We start from the raw sequence: 27,676 nt of genomic DNA, 5'->3' as shown, positions 1-27,676 counted from the left end.
TTTTTTATGAGTGCATTTTGATGTATTTATGCTAAACATTTTACATTTTTGCAACTCATAGTGTTTGCCGTTTAAACATTTGTTTTCAAGGACTATGTAATTGTAGACAATATTCAATATAATGCTCTTGTTCAGATTTATCTATAGCAGTTTACAGTATAATTATTACAGTCACAATCCTCCCTGGAGCAAGGTTAGACACACACACACACACACACACACACACACACACACACACACACGTAAATGTATAGTTTAACAAACTCAATGCACGTGTTTCACCACTTTAACTATTATGTAAGATAAATGTATTTTTATTATTTTTTTCCGTATAACTATATAACATGGGAAGACTTTTATTCAGTGGTTGACTAATATTAATTATTTTTTTATCCAATGCAATGTATAAGTCTTAGAGAGCAGGCTGGCTGATGGTGGATATAAAGCCAATATATACTGTTATACAGTTTAATTAAAATATATTAAAGCACATGCATAACCATTAATGAAAATGAATATATATATATATATATATATATATATATATATATATTACAGAAAATGTACTTTTTTAAAAATATTTATTTTAATTATCAAGAAACGTGAATGTATATATTCACTTTTTTTTTTTTTTTTTTTTTTTACAAATAAAATATTAATTAAAAATACTGTAAAAATACTGTAACCAACAAGTTTTGCATCATCAATTAAAGACCAGTTTTTTCACATACAGTATCAGTGAATTTGACACAATGGCAAATTATATATACGGTAGTGCAGCCTGGTTTATATTAAATATTTAAAGTTTTACGACAATTTTAAAGATTGAACATAAGATATTTTTCCTTTGTGAGAGAGAGAGAGAGAGACAGAGAGAGAGAGAGAGAGAGAGAGAGAGAGAGAGAGAGAGAGAGAGAGAGAGAGAGAGAGAGAGAGAGAGAGAGAGAGAGAGAGAGAGAGAGAGAGAGAGAGAGAGAGAGACAGAGAGAGAGAGAGAGAGAGAGAGAGAGCAGAGGAGAGAGAGAGAGAGAGAGAGAGAGAGAGAGAGAGAGAGAGAGAGAGAGAGAGAGAGAGAGAGAGAGAGACAGAGAGAGAGACAGAGAGAGAGAGAGAGAGAGAGAGAGAGAGAGAGAGAGAGAGAGAGAGAGAGAGAGAGAGAGAGAGAGAGAGAGAGAGAGAGAGAGAGAGAGAGAGAGAGAGAGAGAGAGAGAGAGAGAGAGAGAGAGAGAGAGAGAGAGAGAGAGAGAGAGAGAGAGAGAGAGAGAGAGAGAGAGAGAGAGAGAGAGAGAGAGAGAGAGAGAGAGAGAGAGAGAGAGAGAGAGAGAGAGAGAGAGAGAGAGAGAGAGAGAGAGAGAGAGAGACAGAGAGAGAGAGAGAGAGAGAGAGAGAGAGAGAGAGAGAGAGAGAGGAGAGAGAGAGACAGAGAGAGAGAGAGAGAGAGAGAGAGAGAGAGAGAGAGAGAGAGAGAGAGAGAGAGAGAGAGAGAGAGAGAGACCGAGAGCGCTCCAATGAGCTGAAGGCAGAGCTGGAGTAAGACTGTGAAGAAAGACAGCAGGAGGGGAACGAAGATTGAGAGAGAGAGAGAGAGAGAGGGGTGTACAGTAGCTCCCTTCTACAGGAGGAGTCTGAGAGAGAGATACAGAGCACGGGAACGTCAGAGTTGGAGGACAGAGTTGGTCCTGGTCTTTGCGCCCTGTGCTCAGAGCAGATGGCAGCGCTCTCGTAGTGTGTTTTCTTCAGCTGCTGCAAGGTAAGGGAGCATCGCTCGCGCTCTCACACACTGAATCAATGTCTGCATGGAGCTCTTGTCTCGCTTTGTGTGTGTTTGCCATTTTGCTTTTTTATCTTGCACTGTTGTTCTTGTGGCGTGCTGCGTGTGTGTGTGTGTGTGTGTACACATGCATATAGTAGTGAGGAACACAACCATCTGACAGTAAAGACTCTCTTATTAAATAACCTTTAAAGCTTGCATTTATTATGCTATGATGCATTGTATGTCCATGAGACATATATATATATATATATATATATATATATATATATAAAATTAGATTTAAATGTATTTTAAATTAAGGAAAGTGTATATCTTAGGGTTTGTTTTCACAATTTGAGATATATATATATATATATATCTGGTTCATACAGTGTGACAAATGAAGTTCAATTACTCCAATTAATTTGAGCTCATTAAAGCTGCATGCAGAGTATTAAAAACCTATTAGGAAAAAAAATGGTGTTTAAAGTATAAGTAAAGTATATTTAGATTCTACACTAAAGAACCTGTCGACTTGTTTCAGTTGCTAGAGAGAGCGGTTTGATTATATTTGTATCAGCTGTCATTATATTTAAACACAGGCACAGACAGTAGAAGTGAAGTTTGAATGGCAGTATCATGCACGTACTCTGGTTTATGTATAGGTTTGTATATTAAGACATTGATTTAGAGTAATTGCATGATCAACCAACGTTGTCTAAAAGTCCACCTTTAAATGGCAAATTACGTCTGATGAGGAACTTACTGCATGAACCAAACTGGCTTTATATCCACATCTTTGAACATATCTACAGTTGTTCACATCTGAGGCGTATGTCTTAATATATTTACTCTTCAGTAGTTCTACCTCTTCTTATCAAGACCTCTGATTCTCATCTTATTTTATGCCATTTTTATTATACTGTTTCCATTTTATCGATGGATTGGATTCTCTTTTATTAGTTTAAATGCGTAATAATGCGGTTTAATAATTTGTTAACATTTTACCAATAACCGTGCCCTACGAAATTAAAATTGTAATTGCTCTGAATTCTGTATTTTATGTTTTGATACAAATTTATTAAGAGAAACGGTAGTAACCAAATTATTCCTGTAGTATCTATAGTCTGTAAAATCTGCAACGTTATCATTTATATATGCATTATTTTTGTTATTGCTTCAAGAAGTATGTTCATACAATCATATTCTATTTCTTTCATAATTTATTAGTGTTCGTATTAGTTTGGAGTGAAAAGCTGAGTTTCTGTGTGTAACTGACAATCATTTTTAATCAAGTAAAAAGCAGCTGAAGTCACAATTAAATGTATTTATTTTTTCTGCAAATTCATCTGCATTATGAAACTCAGGGTCCTGTGCATGTGCATATATTTCCCGGATCTGATTAAGGGTTTGAAGAGAAGGAAAGGCTTCGGCGTGTTGATGAAAACGCGTCGTGAAGAACGTGTGAGACGTTTGTAATATTGAATGCATCTATCCGGCGTGCGGTGAGCCGCTCCGTAATGAGCGCTGAGAGGGTAATAGATGAATGCAGAGAGGAAAATCCATTAGGGTTAAGTCTCCTGCAGTGGGGACAGTCTAAGAGTCATCGTCCTTCACGTTCCACCCCCAGAGCAATCATAACTCAACTGTGTTAAAGCTACGTCCGTGTAAATAAACTCAGGGCACGGCCAAATTGCTTTGGAGTGGTGCTTGTAAAATGAATAAATGAATTAGGGTCAGCAGAAACAAGAACCCCGTGTATCACTTTCACGGAAGAGAACAGAAGTATTAAATGTTGAGTTATTCTTCTTGGGCAGAACGGGGTTTGATCCCGAAACGCGTTACGGTTTCCGTTCGGTTACATCAGAAAGACGCTCCGGCCGTTGGCCCGAGGAGATGAAAAGCGCTGAGATGTTGGGATGTTGGGATCTCTCTCTCTCTCCGCTCGCCGCGGGGGAATGTCATGTCCGACACGAGCAGCTATTAAGAAATAATCCACTTTATAATCACGGAAAGAATGTGGGTGGACTTCTGAACGACTCTGAACGAGTTAAAACTATTTTATTAATGTGACGTAGTGTAGTGTATCTGCTTTTTTTCATCCGTTCATTCATTGCATTATCAATTCATGTACTTGCGTATTCATTATTTCATACAATAATTGATTTATTTGTTCGGTCTTTAATCTAAGAATAATATTATTCATTCATTAATCTATGGATTTTTTCATTTTCATTTTTTATGCGTGGACTTGCATATTCACAAATAAATACATAATGAAAGTATGTATATATTTAGTATTTATTCATTTCTTTTATTCATTCATGCACTTATGTACTCAAAAATATATACAGATTAAATAAATAAATAAATGCATGATGAAAGTATTTATATATTCACTATTTATTCATTTCTTTTTTATTCATTCACGCATGTACGCACGTATTCATAAATAAATACTGAACAAGCAAATAAATACATTATGGAAGTATTTATATATTCAGTATTTCTTTCACTCACTCAGTTATTAATTTATTTCATGTAGTTTATTGTGCTGTTCCCAAAGAAACCAGGAACATATATTAAAGGAAACTGGCTTTATCCCGGTTACTCTGGTAAACAAGGTAAAGTGCTAATTAATTTGGGAAGGTGCTTGTCCCTTAATCAGTCGTCTCACAGGGGAAAAGTGCTGTTCTCAGCCCGGAGCGGTCGGAAGAAATACTCCTCCAGGGACTGAGCGGCCATTAGCAAGTCTTTAGCAACCTAAAAGACCCCCCTCTTCCGCAGCGCACTGCTTATTCCGTGAGATCCATTAAAACCGTAGCGTTCCTCCGTGAGGATCACACTACTGGGACGGTTTCGTTCCACAACAGCCGCCTGACGCCTCATTCATAATTTACACTGATGGAAAGCCGTGTTTGTCTGTCGCTAGCATATACCATGAATCTGCTGAGAAATAAAGAAACGGGGACTTCGCTGTGATAAAATAACACGTATTTTCACTAGTGCTTGATTAGTGCAGATCCTTCAAAGCCCTTCTTCGCCCTCGATTAGCGTTGTTCTCTTTTGTGACGGAACATTCTAAATATGAAATATTAATCTTGTTTCGAGACCCCGAGTGCGTTTACGTGCGCAATCTCATACCGGTTGCATTTCACAGAATCATTTCACGTAAAATCGAGTTGAGATATTTGATGAAAATCGCAATTAGGTCGAATTTAAGATTTCAAGAAAACTAAATCGTGCGTGATCTTTTTCATTGTTAAATTCAAAAACTAAGCTATAACTGTATTCACTTGTACAGGATTTTATTTTTTACGTTAAAAACTAGTCTTTTAGTCCCCTTCAGTTGACGACAAAGTCTTTTAAACGTAACGGCATTCGAAACAAAGAAGGAAAAAATAAAAATAAAAAGTTGTCACTGGGGCAAAATCCTTTAAAAAGCTATTATTATGTACCATTTACTGTATGTATTAATATGTGCGCTGACGTGTGCTATTTAGAAGAAAATGCGGTGTGAACATGTACCTACTAGTGGTTGAAAAAATGTAAATAATAATTAAAATATTCAATATTTTAGAAAATACTGTACCCTGCTTGCTTTTAGTGTTGCTTGCGTTGCTGGAAGCCACTGGACACACAAAGCTTTGAGAATGTTTTAATATAGGACTGGAAGGGATTCTGCAGTGAAGTTAATGTCAAACAGCATTTTATGGAATTACAGATGCGTTCATGTGCCATCGTAATTATCATACATAACTATGATTTTAAGTCATCAGAAACGTCCTTAGAGAGGCCTTACATCGCCAACATCCAACTAGGAAACTTTTATTTATTTACGATTATTACAAAAGCATGCGAATGCAGCATTAGCGAAAAAAAAAAAAAAAAATTGTTTTTAATCAGGATTTGACTGGATCGTTAAAACGAATGCGTTTGGAGAGGAGGAAGATATTTTTGATTAAAAAAGAAAAAAATTGAAGCTAAAAGATTATAATATGTTGTTTACTGCTTTCTGAGCATCTGTGAAGCGAAACCCGGAATCGTGCATTAAGAAAATATTTTTATTACAGTTATCATGTTGGGTATTATTGTCTTGAAGTGAAAATAACTCTGTTATTGTGGTTTATCTCTAAACTATTAGATTCTGCGCTAGATGGGAGTCTGGTGTGTGTTGGATTTCTGTTCCCTCTTGTTCTGTTTTCTCTCTTTAATGTTCCTCTGCTTGCTCTTTTTCCCTTCTCTCTCTCTCTCAGGTGTGTAACGGGGTAAACTGTGCCGTTCATTGCTTGTCTTGCTGCAGATTGTTCACTTAACGGGACAAAGAGAGTGTGACGTTTGCCAATTGATTTTGCGCTGCATCTATAGGTTATGAATCTGACTGACGTTACTGAGACAGACGGGGGTCGCGCAGGTCGAAGCAGGTGCATGATTGCCACTTTCTTTAGTAACAGAGTCAGTCGGCACAGTTTTTGCAGTAGTGGGGCTCCTCCTGGACAGTGGCCCTTAAAGCTGATTTGTGTAAACTACATTCATCTTCCATCTCTGAGAAATCAGCAGAGACATCTATGATGATGATATATATATATATATATATATATATATATATATATATATATATATACAGCAATATTTGCTCGATGACGTAGGATTGTGGTGGAGAGATTGATTATTGTAAAAAGCTGATGAATTATTAAACGGTGAAAGGTAACTTGTTTGTTGTATTATTATAGTATATGAACATTTATATGAGACGATTATTTGAAATTTAAAAATTTTATGCTAGGCGACTTTCTTCTTTCAGACGAAACGTTTTTCAAAATATTTATTTGCATGCACCCAACGATGCACTCATCCTCAATGCAATCAGTTTGTTTCTTCATTGAAACAGATATTTATCATCACTTGCTCCAATGGCAGTGAATGGGTGCCGTCAGAATGAGAGCGCAAACAGCTTATAAAAACATCCGAATAATCCAGTGCGGTTTACTTGTGCATTATTGTGGTGTTTTTATCAGCTTTCGTTCTGACGGCACCCATTCACTGCACAGCATACAGTGGTAAATAATATCATTTATTTATTTTACAAATCTGTTCCCGAGAAGAAAAAACTCATTTGCATCCTGGATGGCTTAAATGCAAGTAATCAGTGGTTCAGGGAGAGCTCATCACTCAGCATTAGCTGCTTATTGTGTGTTTTTTAACATCATTACGAACATCCATATGCATTAGTGTGTGTTTTTTTCTCCATCTGTTTGACCGTGTCGTGTTGTTTTTGGCCAAACCCATCAGGCTTTGGCAATAGGAAAGGGCAGAACTGGCACAATGGATCTGTCCTCTGCCAGCCCTTGAACATATGCTGAATGACATTTAAACATGTTTAGAGAAAGACGGAGATAAATAGCTTGACTATTTCTCGACTTTCAAAAAGTTAAAAAATTTCCCCCTCGCGCTCTTTGGGAGGAAACGGACACCCGTGGACCAAAAAACTGTATTTCGGAATAATTCAGAATGTCTGCAACCAATGAAAAGAACTGGAATAGCTCACATCAGATCATTCAGTACACCTCTCTTTTGCTGAAAATAGGAAAAAGCGGCCAGAACCCAGAAGCCCTCACGTCCACAGAACAAGGCCAGTATTGACATTATTATCAGCATCTATCCACATCTGACACACAAAAATGCTGTTTTGAGCATGTATAAAGAGAACGTATATGAATATATTTGGTAAATATCGTTGACATTTTAAGTTAAAGGCCACAGCTTCTGGTACTGTATGCATTCGGAGTATTAAGAGAAGATGAATGATATCGTTGCCGTCAGTCGAGGGAGCTGTAATTGATTCCATATTCACTTTATTACTTTTTATTAAATGTCCCTCATGACCTATAGCACAATGGACTGCATAATAAACAGCTGATGTCCAGATAATGAGTAAAGCATGCTCAGAAATTAAAAGGATTTTCTGGATTATTATTAAATCTTTCATTCATTTATTTTTTTTTAATTAATGCAAAACTATTATTATCAAAGGGCATGCTTTTATTAAAGTTCCTTGATTGTTTTATTGTGCTGGCTGGTAGCAGTCATCTCGGATTATTTATTTTTATTTTTTTGTGTGTTTCCGTGATCGAAAATGTGCAGCATCGTAGAGTTACCAAGATAAAGGCATTAGTAAGGCTGTGGTAAATGCATTAATTATGCGCATTAAAATAGATATAACGCAGCGTCCTTGAGCATGGAAGGCAATGGAAATGTGATATCGAAGTTAAGTTTAATTACATTTCATAAATGTTTCATCATATATCCTGCTCTGTGTGTCTGTGGGACACAAGCAGGATCTCTTTTGATCACTCATCCCATGTGACTGCGCATGATTTAAATTTTTTTTTAATTTTTTTAAATACTGTAAAACTTAAAAATTAGGCTGAGCTATCCATATAGATACTTTGCAAAAATGGTGATGTAAAATTAATAACAGCTATTTTAATTCAAGTCAGAAATGTTGACCTAAATGCACTCCTTTATATTAAAACGCTTTATGTTGAATCAGGTAGAAGTAGTTTGTTAAGGGAACAGTTGCAGGTTTATTATGAAGGATGTAGGGTCCAGTAAAAGGAAAGCTGACTGAGACTAAACACACGTCTTCAGTCTTAGGGTCTGTTTACATGACGGCAGTGTAGTTTTTCGTAGTTTTTGAAAAAAAAAAAATTGTGCACAGACAAAAGCGATGTTAAAAGGAGATGCTGCGTTATGCATGCCAGGCCTGTAGTGGGCGACGTCACTTTGCATGCATTTAGAAAACACATGTACAGTAATCTGCATGTGCATGATTTGTGTTTTCACAAACGTGTGGGTTTTTTGTTTACCCAGTGACAGCAGCAGTATGCTATTTTTTTTAAAACCCATTTTAAAACATTTCCAACCATAAAACAAAAACACAAGCGACTCCCCCGCTGACGTCACATGACACTTCAGACGACTGACAGGCTGATTTTATTTTTGTCATTTATTTGTTGTATAGTGCAAAGCGTCCAACGGATGTTAATATGGCTAATATTTGTATTTGCGTGTTACATGATCTGATAAATACTAATAACTGAGAAATACTAATGAGTGTTAATGGTGATGTATTATTTACTGTCTAATATCAGAAATGTTTTTTTTGTATTACTCAGTTTTGGATGTGTTATTGCCCGTGGTCATTTCTTTGCGTTACACACTACAAGAAAAAAAAAATAGTTATAAACATCATTGCAGTATGTTTCACAAGAACAATACTATTTAGTTGCTATTTCTTTAATATCGGTTTTATTGTCGTGTTTTGATGCTCGAGTCCACTTGTAGTACTGAAGATGAAACACAAGTTTCTAATATTTAATTTGACATTTTTAATTTATTTTGATTACATACTATAGAATTGAACAGCGTTTTTCACTCATCAGCGCTGATATGAAAATATTATTGTCTCATCAGTACAAGTCTATTGTTATACCAGTAAACCACTACACAAGATATATTATATTAAGATATTTTCCTGATTTGATGCTCTTCGGTGGTGAAAGCAGGACTTTGCTGGGATTAGCGGCGTGATCAGAGGAGAGATTAGCATGAAAGGACTCTTGCTGAGCGATCCCGTTTATTTATTAAATGTCAACATATTCTCTGCCTAACAGATTATTGACCGAAATGTGAATGTTTTTTTTTTTTTTTCCCTACCTCACTCTCCGGTCTACTCGCAACTCAATTTACTGCCGTGTGTTTATCAGATCACTGGGTTCTCGACTGTAAAATCCATCCATGTTTCTTTTAAAAATAACTTTCTTGGAAATGCTTTAACATCAGTCACGTGTGTGTCATGTCCTGCTGCTAGGACAGAAAAGCTCAGCAGTAGCTCAACGGCGCGGAAGCTTTCACCTTATCAATCAAAGAGCCACCTAGATGTAACACTACGCCTGAACGAATCATCTAAATGCATTTCCTGGCCGGTAATTAAGACGTCTTTAAAAGTAGAAGTCTCGTCGGGAGGCTCGGGGGAAATAGTCACGCATTGCATTTCGCAAATCTTTGTCCGTACTAATTTGACTCTTGAAGGAGCATTGGCTGCTAAGTGGAAACCAATTAGATTTCGGATGAACGAGATCTGTGACTTTCACGAGCGAAAACAATGCAGACGCTTGAATCCGATAGTTTTACTCACCGTTTCGCAACAGTTTCTGAGTGCCGCAAAATGCATTTTTATTATGTTATTACGCTTCAGGTAGTCGTAACGGAGCATAAGTTTGCATCAGGTGAGCTATATCTACTATATCCTATATTAAGAACGCTAATATGAAGCTGTTTTTGTGATGCTAGTATCGGTTTTCAAACCTCGCCACGCTTTGTCTGAAAAGGAACGATAGATGTCAAGAGTTTTACTGCCTCATTCATTTCAGCTGGAATCAGTTTTTTCACAGTTCAGTTTTTTACATGAGTTTTATAGAAATATACCGATAAGCCTGAGTAGCAAATATTAGATGTGATTAAATCAAATGTAGAGCTGTACACTATTAAATTCCAATACGGATAGTGATGATAAATCAAATCAAATTTGCCTTGAAATTTTGCCATGTAAGAGGTTTTTGTAGCACTAAAACCTTAAAACGGCCTCATTATAAACGAAGCATTTAATCAAGCTCCAGAAACAGCTTGTTCAGATCTGATTTTACAGTATAAAAATACTGTATGTCTCACTATACAGTACGAGAACATAAACACCTAAAATTCATCTCCAGAGCTGCTCTGAAAGTCACTTCACCAGCATTTCATTTGGTATTACATTTTATTTTAATTCATTATCTTCCCTAAAACCCGTCAAAATAAAAAGAACTTATGACAGAAATATATTATTTTGTTTAGTAGAACTATAATAATAACAGTACAACAAGGAATATCACACAATATCGTGTTTTCATTTAAACATGTTTTCACATTTCATGTGCTTACATTATATGACATTAATGAGATGGTTTATGGTTACATGAAACTGCTTATGTGTTGATTTTATTACCGGGATCTTTGATTATTACGATTTGCATTAAATCATAGTCAATGCTGAATGTTACTGAGAAAAAAAAAAGATTAAACATTTAATAGTGCCATATTGTCTTTAAAAAAATTAATTGTGAAGGTTTTATACACTCTCAGAAATAAATAAATATATAAAACAAATTTTATTTTAATGAATTTACATTTCTATTTAACGTAACTGCATCAGGGGCTACAGAAGGAATCAACATACTGCCTGATTTGATTATATAAGCTTTGCATGAACATCTTCAGGAGAGATCTGAGAGTCTAAGATAGCATAGGGTCTCATTTGAGTTTCCAAGACAAGGTCATGAGTACATTCCTATTTCAGCTGTAAGGAAACCTGAGGTTGTTATGGCAACAAGTCCCCAAAGACAGGCGTGCCTGCTTATTTCCTACCTATTATCCGGGGAAGTCTCTCACCTGCAGGTCCTCAGGAGGAGCTGATCAGCGCTGTGCTTATAAAACACCTTAAATGTCATTTGGAAAACAACAAACTTATTGTGGGGTCAGTAGGTTCCAAGTAATTTCAGACAAAAGCTTTGGATGAATTGCTCCCTTGGTGTCTTTTATATGAAATATTTATGAAAATTGAAACACTGGCCAATTTAGTGCTGGAGGTTTCATGACTAAATGTGATCAGCCTGGTGGCCAAACTTCATTGATGTGCACATTCCACCGCTAAGAGTGTGGAGGTTTAATTAGCAGAGTAATAGCACAGTTTTACTTAAAATATTGCAATGCACACAACATTATGGGTGACAAAAGAGGACAAATTGTCGGTGCACGTCTTGCTGGCGCATCTGTGACCCAGACAGCAAGTCTTTGTGATGTTTCAAAAGCCATGATATCCAGGGTAATGTCAGCATACCACCAAGAAGAACGAACCACATCCGACAGGAGTAACTGTGGACGCAAGAGGAAGCTGTCTGAAAGGGATGTCCAAGTGTCAACCCAAAAAACATAAAACCAAAGCTGCACAACTCACTGCAGAATTAAATGTGCCCCTCAACTCTTCTGTTTCCACCAAAACTGTCCGTCGGGAGCTCCACAGGGTCAATATACACGGCCAGGCTGCTATAGCCAAACCTTTGGTCACTCGTGCGAAGTTTCAGTGGTGCCAGCAGCCCAGAAAATCTTGGGCTGTGAACTATGTGAAACATGTATTGTTCTCTGGTGTCCACCTTCGCTATCTTTCCCACATCAGGGAGAGTTACAGTGTTACTAGACCCAAAACTTGTGCTAGATGAGCGCGTCACTGCCAAGGACTACTGAACCTTTCAGGAGGACAATGTGTGCCCAATGGTTCAAACATTGTATCCTGAAGGCGGTGCCGTGTATCAGGATGATAATGCACCATTACACACAGCAAGACTGGTGACAGAGAGGTTTGATGAACATGAAAGTGAAGTTGAACCTCTCCCATGGCCTGCACAGTCACCAGATCTAAATATTATTGAGACACTTTGGGGTGTTTTGGAGGAGCGAGTCAGGAAACGTTTTCCTCCACCAGCATCACATAGTGACCTGACCACTATTCTGCAGGAAAAATGGCTCAAAATCCCTCTGGCCACTGTGCAGGACTTGTGCCTCTCATTCCCAAGAGATTGTCTTGTTTTGTTGGTCATGCTGTTGAGATGTTGGTGACTTGTTAGCTGAACATTAAATGGAAACAATACCCGTTCTGAAGATATGACTAGACAGTGTTGGTGTAAAACACTCACTCGTCTTCGTCTGGAGCTCAGAAACACTTAATGCTTTGCACATAGAAAATTTCTGGAAAAATCCTGTCACACAGCACTGAGTTTGAGCAGGTAATGAAGATGAACTCAGCTGAAAGGCTGAACAGTTTAATGAGCGCTACCAACCTGCTCAGCTATAGGCGACATAAATAGTCTTATCTAAAAATAGCTTGCATTTCCCTAGCTAGCATTTCACAAGTTAGCACTATTCTTACATTTAATGATGTCGCTTCTCAGTTTTCTTCACTTACGCACCGTCACTGACAGGTTAATATAAATCAGAAATCTGTCAATATGCATTACTTTTTCTCTAAAAAGGACATGGCAAATCTTATTATAAAGAAATATAATACACTTTGAGCAGGCAAGAAAACCACGATCAAATTTTATTCACCTGCATTAGACTGTACTTTCTGCTTTATTATTTTACAATGAAGCTTTTACAAGCTGAAAAAAGTTATTTTCAGGCAGAAAATGTTTAACTGGTTATCATTTACCATGCAAGGGACATTTTAGTGATTTAAGATAAAACTCCCCATCAACATCAAAACATTGTTTAGAATTGTCATTACTCGATCAAATTAAATTTCTCTTTTATTTATAATCTATTTGTAGTCACTTAAGCTTAATGCTTCAAATCATTTGAAAACAATGTTCTCGCGACTTACAAAAATGCAGCAGAGCATCTGATGAAAGAACATTTTAGGAGTAATTGTACCAGATTTGGCATCCTCACAGGCTTCATACATTGATTTGGAACATCTATTGAATTAGAAGAAATTGTTAGCTGTTGATAGCCTTTTCTAGCAATTTTACAACAAATGGGATACATTAAATCTGCCAGTTGCCCATTACGGTTTTTCAAAGTCCAATGAGAGATGTTTCAAATGTTGGAAAAGCCAATTTTCACAATATTTACTTAACTGGCTCAAACTGAGGTGATGCACGTTTGAGCAAATGTGTTTTATTATTTCTACTTCTCCTATTTATGATTATTGGCAGAGATTTCTGCTTTACTATCTGATGTAGGAAGCTGAACGTTCGGACCCAATGCAGGCAGGGAGAACCTTTTTTATTGATTTCTGTGCTGAATAGATTGATCCTGGCATTTATGATGGCATTTAGCGTTATATAGGTTCTATTCCCTTGAAACACACACAATGGAATCAGTTTTTTTTTTTTCATATGCTCCTCTGTGACATCTTTTTGGACATATTCAAATCGACTATTGCATTCATTGTAACCCATCACGTTGACTCTGCTGCAATTTTTGCTAATGAAGTCTGCCGTTGATGCATTTTGTAATATATTAATTATGTACATTTCTCTGTGGTGTTTATTTGAAAAATATTATGTAAGACTCTGTGAAGTACATGCAGTCATAAATGTTCCTGCCAAATCATATTTGCTCTCTTCGTTCATTAGAAAGCTGTTTTTGTCATGCATAAACAGCTCAACATACTCTAACTGCATTCGTTTCTGGATGGATGGATGGGTTTTGTGTGGCTGATGAAGTGGATGTCTGTCTGCTGTTACTAGAGGCTTGTTGAGGGCCGATCAGGCATCCATCAGTCCCATTTCCATTTAACTGTCACTGTTTTCTCCATTCATCTGCTAGAAAACTACAGAATTACAGAAAAACAGAATTAGTGCCTGAAAAAGTTGATTCTAATTACATATTTTCGATGAAAATTATGAAAAAATAACACCGCTAGATATTATAAACACATTAACAGTTTCGAAATTCAGTCTAAAAGACTGTAAATTTAGCCTTTGATTGCAGTGACTTGTTATGAATTTCATATTCATATCATTAGCTTCAATTAACGTTTCCACAGTTGATTTTAAACTTTTTTATATCAGGCATTTTTCTGCAATTCTCCAGATGTTCAGCACAGATTAACACAGCTTCTGAGTATTTTTCCCAGCATGCATTCTTTTCAGTAGATAATCACTGCTTATTTTTTTTTGTATACGAAGAAATTTGATATACTGTAACATGTTCTTTTCTAAACTCTTTCGTCAATAACTGCCCCTTGGCAAACATTGATTTTGACTTGAATCCATTTTCTTCTACCGTGTAGCACAAATGACACATCACCCAGCCGAAAAAAAAACAACAACAAAAAAAAACATCTTAAAGGTTAGTCTGATGGGCTTAAATGGTTTAAGCTGTCCAAGCTGGCCTGGAAAGATGGGCATCAACCTGCAAAGCTTTCAGATGAAAACAGAAAGTCAGCATACGTGTTTGTTAACACTTTATTTTGATCGTCCACTTTAGACATTGTACTACAAATTACAAATAATTCTCATTAACTTGCAACTGCATGTCTACTAATTCTCAGAGTGGACTGTTAGGTAGGTTTAAGGTTAGTAAAATAGGTTGACGTATACTTGTAAACTTTCTCATGGTCAGAGACCCTAACTTGGAATAAAATTCTTTCTAACTTAGTTTGCTTCAGTTCAGGGTTCCCCTTTAAATATTAGATCACGTCAATAAGACGAATATCTGAATGTGACACACACGTCTGATGTGCTTGTAATACGCATTTTGGCGTACTTATAATATGCACCTTCCCCACACCCCAACCGTTGTGCATCATAATCACGCTAAAGTCAATTTCTGCATGTTAATCGAATACCAAATAGACATGGAATGGTCTTTGTAATTTTCTGAAATGCCTGACAGAAGACCTGTAGATCGCGTAAAATGGGTTTTTCGGCAAAGTTTTGATCGCGTTGATAATGTAGGTGTTAAAAAGATGCTGAATTATTACCTTGTTGGTGGTGGACTGGGGCTCAGGGAATAATGAATCATTGGCTGCAGGTTAATAACAAACCAGTTTCACTCTTGCAAGTGAGAGTAAAAGGTGTCCGGGAGCTCCTTAACTACGATCAAAACACATGTTTCCCGTGTTCAGCCCATACGACTCATTTAATGAGTTTACACATTATAGGTCAAATCTATTCCGCCGTAATTATAGTGTCTGTTAGCTAAAACGCATATTTTAAAGTGTGATGGTTTTATCGCTGTAGCATCTTTGAAGTGGCTGAAGGCAGTAGGCGGTAATTGCTCATTAAGGTACTTGTTCCCTCATGAAATATAGATGCAATTTATGTCAGGCTTTTATCTGCGAGTTAATAGAATTTAAATTCCCTGTCATTAAGGCCCTGGATTTCTCACTGCAAAGATGGACGATTTCAATCTTGCATTCAATTTAATGGAAGACCCCCCTGCAGAAAGACTTATATGACTGCAAACTTTAGCTAATCATGTAGTCATGCATTAATACCGAGAAACAAACGCGTCAACTTTTAAAAGGTAAAATGCGTTTTATTGTTTATGTCTACAGTGTGAATCCATTCAAACTCTGTGTACATTTATCTATTAATACACTAGTTCGTAGTTCGTATTTCTTTCTAAAAACTCATTGATGTGAGCCGATGCATCTCTATGTTTGAGTGAATACTGCCAAAATTATCTGCAATCGTTTTTTTTTTCACTGAGAAACAAAGCCACTTGTATTTGAGAAGCGAGATGACGCAGGACAAAGACGTCATTGTCTGACACAGCAGAGAGTAGCTAGTAAAGCAATGGGGAATTATATTTACTTAATAATTCAGTGCTCCGGTGTGTTCTTGTAAATACTATTGTTACTCGTTCATCATTGTGTCAGTGTTTTGTTTGCAAGAACAACATTAGGTCCTAAAGTGAAAAACTATATACTGATATATCCGTGGTGTGTGCATTTCTATGCCGTTAGTGTTAAATATGATATCGCACAGACTATATGGGTAAAAAATTGTAAGTCACAAAGTCAGTGCTGCTCTACTTTCGCGTAGTTAAATGATGACTCTGAGTATTTTGTTCGTTTCACATCGCCTCATTCTGCCATTCTGCGATTTCGTGAGGAATTATTGCACACAAGAGTCTTTCTATTCATAGCAAGACGGATGTAGCGCTGCGCTCGTATCAACATACTCCTTATTTATTACATGACCAGGACTAGCAACCATAATTTGGCGTATTATTCACAAATCCGCTCACAGGAGTGTGCAGAAATGATCCGCCATATGGAGGCTCTCTTAAAATAGGCTAGGGCTGTAAGATGTTTTCCCGCAGGCGCATGGGAACATGAATGAAAAAACGTCAGGCGTTAAAATACAGCAGTGAGATGTAGAAAACATAGTTTCTGGTATTTCTTAAACATTGTATTTTGACCAAGCAGAGACTTAGTAAGGTAACAGTTAGGGTTACGTGTAAATCTGTGTTTTTTTCAGCCACAAGTGAAAGAAACTTTGCGTGTTTCTTGGTTTTTGTAGCTCCGCCCACTTTAATATTTCACTGCAGTGAATACTACAGCAGTGCATATTGCAGCTATTCGTTTATTCTTCCTTAACAGTTCGTATAATATTGTTATTTTATAATATATAATGCGTACCGTTTTACTGCATTGTCAACATATCAAAACTGTATTGTACATATATACATAAATGTACATGTTAAAAATAGTGCTTAAAAATACAGTATGTGTTTATATGTGTGTGTGTAAAAGATAAAAGTAAAAAAACTGCAAACAGTAAAATATGATATACGTTATATACGTTATTTCAGGATTTACGTATGAATAGACGTTCATTTGTGTCTCTATTTATTTTTGTTCTGATGCTGATTGGTGTATGAGCAATTCCCACTCACAGAGAAGCGTGTTATTTCAGTTTGAGTTCTAATGAGTGAATCATAATGAGCAGTAGTGCCATATGATTGGGAGCATTGTGCGAAATACGCTGCATGACGCTATTTCTGTGATCATCGTGAAGGTACAAACTGGAACATGTGTGCCGTAGATCAGAAAATGTGATTTTTTTCTTTGACAGCTTGAATACTTATTTTGGATTTACAGATAGTAAAGTTTATTTACTGTATAAAAAATGTAATATCTGTTATTTCTGGTAAAGTGTTGCATGCTTGATGTTTGATTTGTAGGTCGCTTGCTTCTGCTGCTGTTTAACCCCAGTGTTTGCTGTGAACCTGCTAGCCCTGATTTTCTCTCTTCCTTTTCCTGCTTCTCTCTCTCTCTCTCTCTCCTCTCGTTTTCTGCTCCTTCACTTCTCCTCTCCACGCTGTTGCGCTCGGCTGACCTTGAGCTGTCGAGGAATAAGGCTAATGTCTGATCAGTTAGTTATGGCAGAGGCAGCAGAAGGTTGAAGTTGCGGTAATTTCAGCACTCAGACTGTGTCTGAACGGTTTCAGCGTTCATTCATCATGTTTACTCGGAGCAGCTCTGGCACGGTCACACATTTTCACACACTCCTGCGCTGTTTCTGTATGATCGCTGCTGTTAGTCTGTCTCTTCTCAATGGGTCTATTTAGGGTAAATTAAGCGTCATCTCCGTTTCGTTTTTTTTGAGGTGGAAACAACCGCTGTCTCTAATTCATGTGAAATCCTGGGCCACCAGTTTTTGATTTTCGTCTAACGGAAGAGGTTTTGCTGTAGGGTGGTCACAATACAGTAACAGCTTCAGTACTATATGTTGACAATTCATTATATTTGATACCATTTTAGATACATCGGTAAAATAGTGCAATAACATTTAACAGGGAAAAAAAATAAACAAATAAAAATACAGTAGTGTACAGTAGTTGACCATACAGTAGTGAGAACTGACTGATTGTTGTCTGAAATTTTTTATGCTAGTTTTAAATTTAAATTAAATTAAATTAAATTAAATTAAATTAAATTAAATTAAATTTTAATATGCCATAAATATTTAATATTTTTACATTTAATTTATTTAATATATACTTTTTTTTTATACACCTGATTTTTTTTTGCTCATGATCACAGACCATTATTCCCACCTGCAATCTGTAATCATATCAGACTGTGAGGAAGATCGTTTTTTAATGCTCCTCGTCCCAGCCCAGGTCATTACCCTCACAGAGCTCAATGAACAGATATTATCTTCATCATATCACATGAGGTACACGGACAGATTTCACGTTCTTTCATGTTCGGATTTCACTCTCTCTTTCTTCTTTTTTTTTTCCTGAATATGATTATTTTGCGTCTGAGAGTCTGTGTGTGGAAAGAGAGGCAGTGAATGGGTCTCTGCGATGCTTTTGGTGCACGGCGCTGAAGCCACTGTTTAGAATTGCAAATGCATAAACATGTCCACATCCATGACAGGCTTTACTGGCTCCGTCTCCAGCATGACACCGAGTCTCTGAGAGCACACACTCACCGTCTGATCCGTCTGAACGCGCTCCTTCAACATGTCTAGTTCTGTGCCTTTTAGGTTTGGTTTTGTAATTGTAGTTAAATGTGCTTACATTGAAAGTCTGTTTAGCTACCGATATTCTTTAAAAACGGTATATCGTTTTGTGTTTCAAAGACTCTTGTGAAAAAGAAGTGTGCATAATTGCATCATATGTGCACTTGTAGCATACTTCAAGGGTACATTAAAAAATGCACTTGCAGATAATATATAATTAATGAAAATGAAACTTCTAGAGGCGATCTTCACAGACTGCCATGAGTTCAGTCCAGCAGTCTGTCATTTCAGATATTACTTCGTCTCAGACTGACCAAAGCAAGTTGTTATGGCGACATCTGCACGTCAGGAAAACACCTGGTCACCCTTGACCCCTAAACAGAAAAGCGTTTCATGCTTTATAATGCTTCCGCACTTTTGCTAGCAGATTTCACAACTATTATATTTCATCGAGTAAAATCAGACCATCCGTGGTTTCACTTTTCACGTCTAAAACAGCCCCTGTGTGACGGACTCGAGAGCCCTGGAGCTGCAAACTTTTATTGTTTCCTTGGAAACCGAGTTTCCCTCCCCTCGCGTGTTGTGTGTATTTCTCCGCCGCACTCTCACACTCCAAACATGCGGGCGTGTGAAAGAGTCTATTCAGAGAAGCCGTCTCCCGACGTGACCGTGTGTAAGACCCGTGCTATAATTACACATCTTCACTGTTACAGCAGAAGCGCTCTGTGTTCATCCCGTGAAAGCGTCCAGCTTCGGCAACAACAAGGTCATTCAGTCGCCGGCGGCCTGCGTACTGCGAGGAAACATCCCGTTACACACACTACCAGAGCATTAAAAAAAACCACAAACTTCATGTTAACTTCTCAATGTAGTTTGTTTAATCATATTCAGTTATTATAGGAACGTACACTGCACTGCTCACTATTTATTTGATCAAAAAGACAGTAAAACGGCAATATTGATGCAGTTTTCTAACCGTTTTCTATTTTAATATATGTTAAAAATGTAATTTATACTTGTGATCAAAGCTGAATTTTCAGTATCATTCTAATATGAATATGCTTCGTGTTTTTTGTGAACATTAAAACATAATATTTTCATAGTTCTTTAGATTTCGTATAACTCAAATGTATTTTCGTCCTGTAGACGCGGCATGATAAAAGTCGACTGTCTTATTATGAAATGATAAGTTTCGATATTTTTTGCCGTTCTTTGTCAGCTGGCAGGTTTGCAAAAGCAAATTGACTTATTTTTAATATAGCGGAACCTTTAATTTGGCGTTAATTATGAGATTTGCTGCTTTGCGATTAAAATTGATGTTGCCTTTGCAATCGTGGCAGTCAACTAATAAGAAAAACCCATCCATCAATGCGTGGCTACAGAAATCGTCTTGATTTATGATGATTAGTCTTTCACTGTTTTGATGGCTCATTGATCTGTCCGTAATCACCGTTTAATTTAATCATGTTCTCTTGTGTTCGTCTCTTTTCTATCAGCTCATCTGTTTTAACAGAAAATGTGATTAGACCATCATTCTGTTTTTATCCGTATCGCTTGCTTTTTAGAGAAACAGATGCTTGCAATAATAATCGGATAGACGCGTTAGATCAACAAATATGAGCCGGGGAAATTATGCAAATGCACGGATAAACGAGAAGTGATCTCTGAACGGGAATCGTACTCATATTTTGATTTAGGAAAGAAAACGCATTTGAAGTTGAATCATGTGGTGGTCCTCTTTTGCCGAACAACCTTTCATGACATTACAGTAGACTTCAGCTGGTTGGTTTGCGACCTTCTGGTTTAATTTGCTGCAACTGTGGCTTTTCTTCAGGATCCGTTTCCCATTTTCGAACGCTCTTTGATGATATAAGTCGCAGCTTAAAGATTTTAAAGGAATAGTCCACCCAGAATGCCTCCGAGATGCAGATGAGATCGTTTCTTTATCGGAACACGAGTGGAGAAACGACCAGCGGATCTTCTGAAGTGAATGGGTGCCGTCGGAACGAGAGTCCGAACAGCTGATAAAAACACGCTACCTTTCTTCAGATCTAATATCCTCGACTGCTTGGGGGGTGGAGGCATTTTCAGCAGGTTTTTTTTTTCATTTTTAGGCGAACTCTTCCTTTAAATCGATTCGATTTTTGTTCCTTGTTCAGAGATTACGAGCTCGACCTTCAGCCGTGTCCCGTTTTCCATGGGTCCGGCGTGTATCGTGGGCTGTGCTGAGTGTGATGGCTTTAAATAGAAAGCAGTCAATGTGATCAATACGGCTATACGAGGTGAACTGAAAGGAGACAAGGAGACTGCTGAAGATCAATGATGTAATGCCTCCATAAAGCACAGTAGAGGCCGTATGTTGTATTAGTGTTACATTTCCTAATGTTGCTTTCATTTTATTTCATGCATATATATATATATATATATATATATATATATATATATATATATATATATATATATATATATGTATGTATATATATATATATATATATATATATATATATATATATATATATATATATATATATATATATATATATATATATATATATATATATATATATATGTATGTATATGTATATGTATCCCACACTATATTTGTAAATGCATCAATGTATGTCTTCTAATTAATGTTTGTCTAACTGAAAAACTGTCCATAGGTTCTTTTTACATGTATACAATTTGCACAAAGTGTTTTCGTTTCCCACAACATCGGGACGTAAATCAATACGGGCATAATCAGGAAAACTTGGACTTTCTCGCTCTTTCCGTAAAATAACAGCTTGGAAAAAAGCAAGTGCGAGAGCAAATCGCTAATTATACGTCTGTTGCCAAGCAGCAAAATGTTTTTTTCTGTGAAAAATGGGAAGCTAATTACAGTGATTAAGCGCAGCGATTGCTAAGCTATGACATGAAAGACCCAACGCATAGAAAAAAGTGCATGCCTACAAGTAGAATTCGCCGCAGAAAACGATATAACTTATAAAAGCAAATATTGAATTACTACACTTTTTTTTCAGCTTATATAATGCAACTAGAAATAGATATTTAGAATACTTAATATTACATAAATCCTCGTCCTTACAGTTAGCCAGCGTTGTGATATGGTGTGGGGATTTAATGAGGCTGTCTAATCCATTCTTCTTGTCTCGGGTCGTGGTGTCCTGACAGAGAGGAGACTCTCTACTGAGCTCAAATCTGATTTGAGATGACCGCTATTCACTGGCCAGCAGTGCAGTACATGGTGCCCTGTCATTGCTTTGGCAAATATTGCTCATATTTTGCTCTTTATGGATGTGCATGGTCAGTGATATCATTTATATACTTAGTTATATTTAACAATAAGATGAAAAGGTACTTATCACAGTACGCACACACACAGAGAGAGCTGTTGCACTCTTGCATCATCATAGCTTTTTGACAATTGCATGATGGCTTTTAACATATTTAGTGCTTTTGGGATTCTCTCAGTGCAGTGATCGAGCGAAGAAGGGAGAAAAACATAACCGTCACATAACTTATGGAGGGTGAAGAAAGCTGAAATCATAAAAACAGGCCAGCGGTTCAATTCAAAAGCGCACAGGAACAGAACAAATCGTTTTAACTGTACTTTGACACTATTGTGCCATAGCATCATAAAAGTAATTCATTAAATGGAAAGTTTGGCGCATATTTAGTTGAACGATGCAATTAAAAAGAAACGAACCGTTTCTAAAAAAAAAAAAAAAAAAAAAAAAAAGCTACTGTTTTAAGCAAGATCGCAATAAAACAAAGGCGAATAAGCGGCTTGTTGTGCCCCCAAAATATCACGCGCTATTAAGCGTTCATCCCTCATAAAAGTTGTAAAGCATCGGACCGTCACCGGCGTCTGTCGGTAAGGGTTAACGGAGGGCCGAGTCAGCACGCGCTCGGTACTGATAGGTCAGTGTCCGGTGGTCTGCTAACGGCTCTCCTCAGCTCCTCCTCCGGGCGGCAGTGATTGCTCGCCTGCGGGAGTTCCTCCTCCGCCGAACCGACGGGGCTGAATAATGTAACGAGCGCGCGACGCGTCGTGCATAAAGTTGCGGACTTCGCTCGGAGCTTTAAAACCGATGCGCTTTCCGCGCTCTCGTTTCGCCCCGGGTCGGTTTTGACGCCAAGGAGACGGACTTTTAGCGACTTTTAGCATGCTGCGACTCCTCTCACCCGAGCTGTCAATCATAACATCTGGATCTCGCGCGCGCTGGGCTTCCCGGCAGGTACGGTTTATCTTCTTTACGACGCTGAAGGATGTTGAACGGCAGATTGCTTTGGAGGAATGCGCTGCACGTTTTCGAGGAGGAGGGGGTTAGCAGGTTACTGTCGCGGATGTGTGGAAGTGGTGAAAGTTTCAGGGGCTGTGGATAAAACAGTGATATCAAAAGTCAGATGCACATTGGAGAAGTTGATTCGTCCCCTATTTCTGTATTAAAGCATGTTAAAGTGTACCTATGTTTCATATGGAAGTATTATACTTTAAAATACTTACATTGCATGTAATGTTTTCGGACACTTGCCTACAGTTAAATACAAATTATAGTGTATATATATATATATATATATATATATATATATATATATATATATATATATATATATATATATATATTATAGTTATTATATTATAAATTATAGTATTAATTATAGACTAAAATATATTTATATTTATTTTTATATTTTATATATATTTATATTTAATAACTAAAATATATTTAATGTGATTATTCTTTTTTTTCTGTTTTTTAAACAAATGTAGTACGTACATATATTAACTTTAGGTGTAATGTCAAATAACACAATTAAAAGTACATTACAAGAATAAGTGAGCACATGATCACAACAAAGATTGCACTTCAGAGTAAAACTCTCATGACTATTTCAAAACTATTTTAAAGGTGTACTTCAGTGTTTAGAAACATCTGATGTACTTTTAGCACACTTATTGTTTCATTAATATCACATTATCTTGAATAATAAACACGTTAATGCTTCGAGGTACACTAGAAGTGCACATTCAGTACATCCAGGCACGCTTGTTCTTGTAATCTATAGTCCCTGTCGATGTTGCTCAGGAGGATCAAGACGGTGTGGATCTGATCCAGCACCCAGACTTCGACTTCGGCCAGATATTTTTAGTGCGGAAACATCCACGCACCCGCATTTTTGCTCTCTTCCAAGAAAGGCGTCCATGTCGCACACGAAGAAATTTCATTTTCCCTTTGAAATACAGCAGGGATTGTGTATCAAAATGTCTCGGTCTCAGTCGGGCAGCTTCTCTCTCTCACACACACACACACACACACACACATTCGCACAAACACTCAGGCTATTGTTGCTTTTGTAACACTAGCTCTTCCCAGCTGTCTTCTGGCACATGGTAATCTCCGTGTGTTTCGCTCTCTCTATCTCTGCGCGAACAGGTGTGTGTTCTAACATAAATATTTCACTTGCGCATGTTATGCAGCTAGACGCTCGATGCTGATTTTAAAGTCAATCGGCGCGATAATACACTCTCGGAAGCATCCGGCCGTATTTACTCCAAAGGAAGTGTCTGGATGGATCACTCGTGTCGACGCCAATCAAAACTCAGCGGCCCGCTGCATTTAAAGGACGAGCGCACACGTCCCCTGAACTCAGACCAGTCCCTTCAGTACTTCAGTGATATCTGTCGCTCTTCCGAGTTTTTATTTAGAAAGCTGAATGCACCGTTTAGCTGAAGGACAGCTATGAAACATTGTTCTATGCACTTATGAAGTAGTCGTGCTTGACGTTCTCTAGCAGCAAAATATAGATAATCAGTTACACACTTTACGCGCGTCCTTTGCTCTTCGAGGTTCGGAGAGTCGCTCAACACTATTGATTTACAAAATGACCGGAATATGTCGAAGAGATACACCGATTACCAAGAGAAAACACGAACATCTAAATAAAAAGTGCACAATAAAAGCACATAAATGGAATAAAGTGTTTGTACGCAATGTACACAAAAGAATAAAGTTAGGAGTTTATTTTACTGTCCTGTTCCCAATGTACTGCGTATTTATTATAGTAATTGTAATAACTAGGCACTAAACTTAAAATATTAACTTTATATTGCTAAGTAGTTTCTTGGGTATGTATACTAAAAATAGTGCAACCTGAAAAATAATTAAAAAATCACATTTTTAAATACATCTCGAAATATTTTCTGGGCGTGTTTTAGTCCAGATTGAAACGTGAAAAAATATGAACGTAAACCTATTTTTGAAAATTAATGTTAAATCTCGGTGTGTTTATATAAACATTTTTTTTATTATTTTTTTTATTTTTTGACTGTTTGACTTAGAGAAAGTTTCATCGCAGCATTGCTTTGTGACCAGCTATTTTTTTTTCATTTCCATAAGCGCCGAGTAATATATTTTACATAATATAGTTTATGTTCAGCTGTTCTTTTTAAGACTTATTTTTCGATCATCAAAGCTGTTCAACGACACTTTAATTTCACCAAGCTGACCGCTCACACACACACACACACACACACACACACACACATAACTCACAGCTAGTATTTTCAGTCCAGTTTTATTTTGACGCGACAGAGCTGTGGCATCTAATTGGTTGCTTTATTCGCTTACTTTTTAAACGAGTCTTCCCATTAACGTCACTGTTTTCAGTCACACTGATTCACGAACAACGGGATTGATTTTATGAGCCAATCATATCCAATCAAAGTGTGACGGAGGCATTTCCTCTGCTCATGCGACTATAAAGTTTAATAAGTTACCTGGAATAATTCACTGTATTTTGAAGTGCCCGTAATAACAATGCAGCGCATGTTATATAATTGGACAAATGCGTCCATTTTATTCCCACCCATTTCCCCATTTTACATCCAAATCGATCTCAAACACAGCATCAGCTTCTGAATTTCAAGGCACCGGTGCACTTTTCTCGTTTTAGGGTTATTGTCTTGAGTGAGAGGAAGAAATCTGTCTGCGCATTTTTACTCTCCCGCCAGCGGTCAAAGGTCACGCTCCTTAAAATATGTTGGTTAAGTGAGTGACCTGACTGACCCGTTGGTGAACGTTAGACAGCAGAAACAGCACAGAACGCTGGTTTTCACGCGCTGGATTATCATAAAGGCGTACATGTGAATAGATGCGGTTCCAGCGGTCAGCTCTAGCGGGACGCGGATGCGGTGTTTGTGATCCGGTGATGATTCAGTGTGTGTGTGCTGGGACCGAGCGGGAGCGTGTGTTGTGTCTGGGCCGGTAAACGGATCGTTTCATCCACCCGTCCGCTCGCACACAATGCTGACCTGAATAAAGCGGCAAATGAAACGTCGCCTTGTGTTCTGCGTCCTGCTGGGAGGTTTTCCAGGCCACCTTGTTGAAATTTCTACACACGGCAGATGACGTAACGTTACAGACAAACACAAGTGAAAGTAACTTGGAGGGGAACGGAGGAATGGACGTTTGTATCTGGAAACATGCATTCTTGGCAACATAAACACTCAAAAAAACAGCATTAAACTGCGTGTGTGTGTATGTTTATAAGTATGTATGTTTGTTTAAGTGTGATTAATTCTCTTAATTAATATGCAGAATATAAATAATATACATTTTATCTATATATATATATATATATATATATATATATATATATATATATATATATATATATATTTTGTAATTATATATATATATATATATATATATATATATATATTGTATATATATATATATATATATATATATATATATATATATATATATATATATATATATATATATATATATTATTTTGTCATTTTATATATATATATATTATTTTGTAATTATATATATATATATATATATATATATATATATATATATATATATATATATATATATATATATATATATATATATATATATATATATATATATATATATTATTTTGTATTTATATATATATATATATATATATATATATATATATATATATATATATATATATTACAAAATAATATAAATAATAACTTGAATAATTTGAAATATATCTGAACTCAAACATATTTTACAAGTCATTTATTAAAATCTGTTGTTGGCAGATTTAATCTAAATGGTCTGAATGACTGATGTAGGTTATGCAAGTATTTTCTCTCTTTTATCAGTTTCTTCCTCAGCTTGTCTTCTTCCTGTTTACCCTGTGGTTTCTCTTGAAGAGTTTTCCGTTCAAAACGTCGTTGTTTTACGGTTTCTGGTTCACATTCTCTGCTTAGTTCAGGTTCTGGCACGCGTCCCTTGCGTCTGTAAACATCACGTCTCGTGTAACATCAAACACCTTCTAATTACATCTAGCCAAATTAGTGAAGATGGGCGGCCCTCGGCGGTGGAGGGAAGGGGAATCCTGGGCCACTGGTGTGGAAGTGTTGGGATCTAAGTGAGATTATGGGCACATCTCCGTGGGCGTTACATCAGATCAAGCAGAATGTGCTTTCTCTCCAGCCTTTCATCACACAGCCTCCAGCAACCAGAGAGGAACCTTCCTCAGACTCCACCGGTTACGAAACAAAACTAAATCGCTCGTGAAGTCGACGAATGCATCAATGGATGAGCCGAAACACTTCAGACACAGGGTTTGATCTGAATCTGTGATTGCGCTCTAAATATCGCTAGGGTTTAGAGAAGCCAAGAACGAACTGTCCAGATGCTGTCCAGACCGATAGCAGCATTCAGAAGATAAATATCTTATTACAATCGTTATTGCACAGCAGGTGTGTTCAGAAACCGCCTTTAACACCACTTGGAAACACATTTCTGATCATAAAGTAAATAGACGTTTGTTTGTA

General features: G+C 37.0%; 1 protein-coding gene across 26 annotated transcripts in view; it reads left to right on the top strand.

Annotated features, from left to right (window-relative positions):
- gramd1bb (GRAM domain containing 1Bb) overlaps nt 1–27,676 on the top strand; it is a 104,070-nt gene that overhangs the window by 16,342 nt on the left and 60,052 nt on the right. For 22 of the 26 annotated variants that reach the window (XM_043264531.1, XM_043264524.1, XM_043264523.1 and 19 more), the window contains exon 1: nt 1,627–1,750. The exons of 3 other annotated variants lie outside the window; for them this stretch is intronic. The gene's annotated coding sequence lies outside the window, so the exon portion shown is untranslated. Of the gene's footprint in view, nt 1–1,626; nt 1,751–22,899; nt 23,082–27,676 lie in introns of those variants that run through there. One more of the 26 variants, XM_043264530.1, reaches the window with a different exon arrangement.

The sequence above is a fragment of the Puntigrus tetrazona genome, chromosome 18 (genome assembly GCF_018831695.1).
Source record: "Puntigrus tetrazona isolate hp1 chromosome 18, ASM1883169v1, whole genome shotgun sequence".
Taxonomy (NCBI): Eukaryota; Metazoa; Chordata; class Actinopteri; order Cypriniformes; family Cyprinidae; genus Puntigrus; species Puntigrus tetrazona.
The sequence above is the reverse complement of the archived record's forward strand: the minus strand, read 5'-3'. Positions and strand labels throughout refer to the sequence as shown.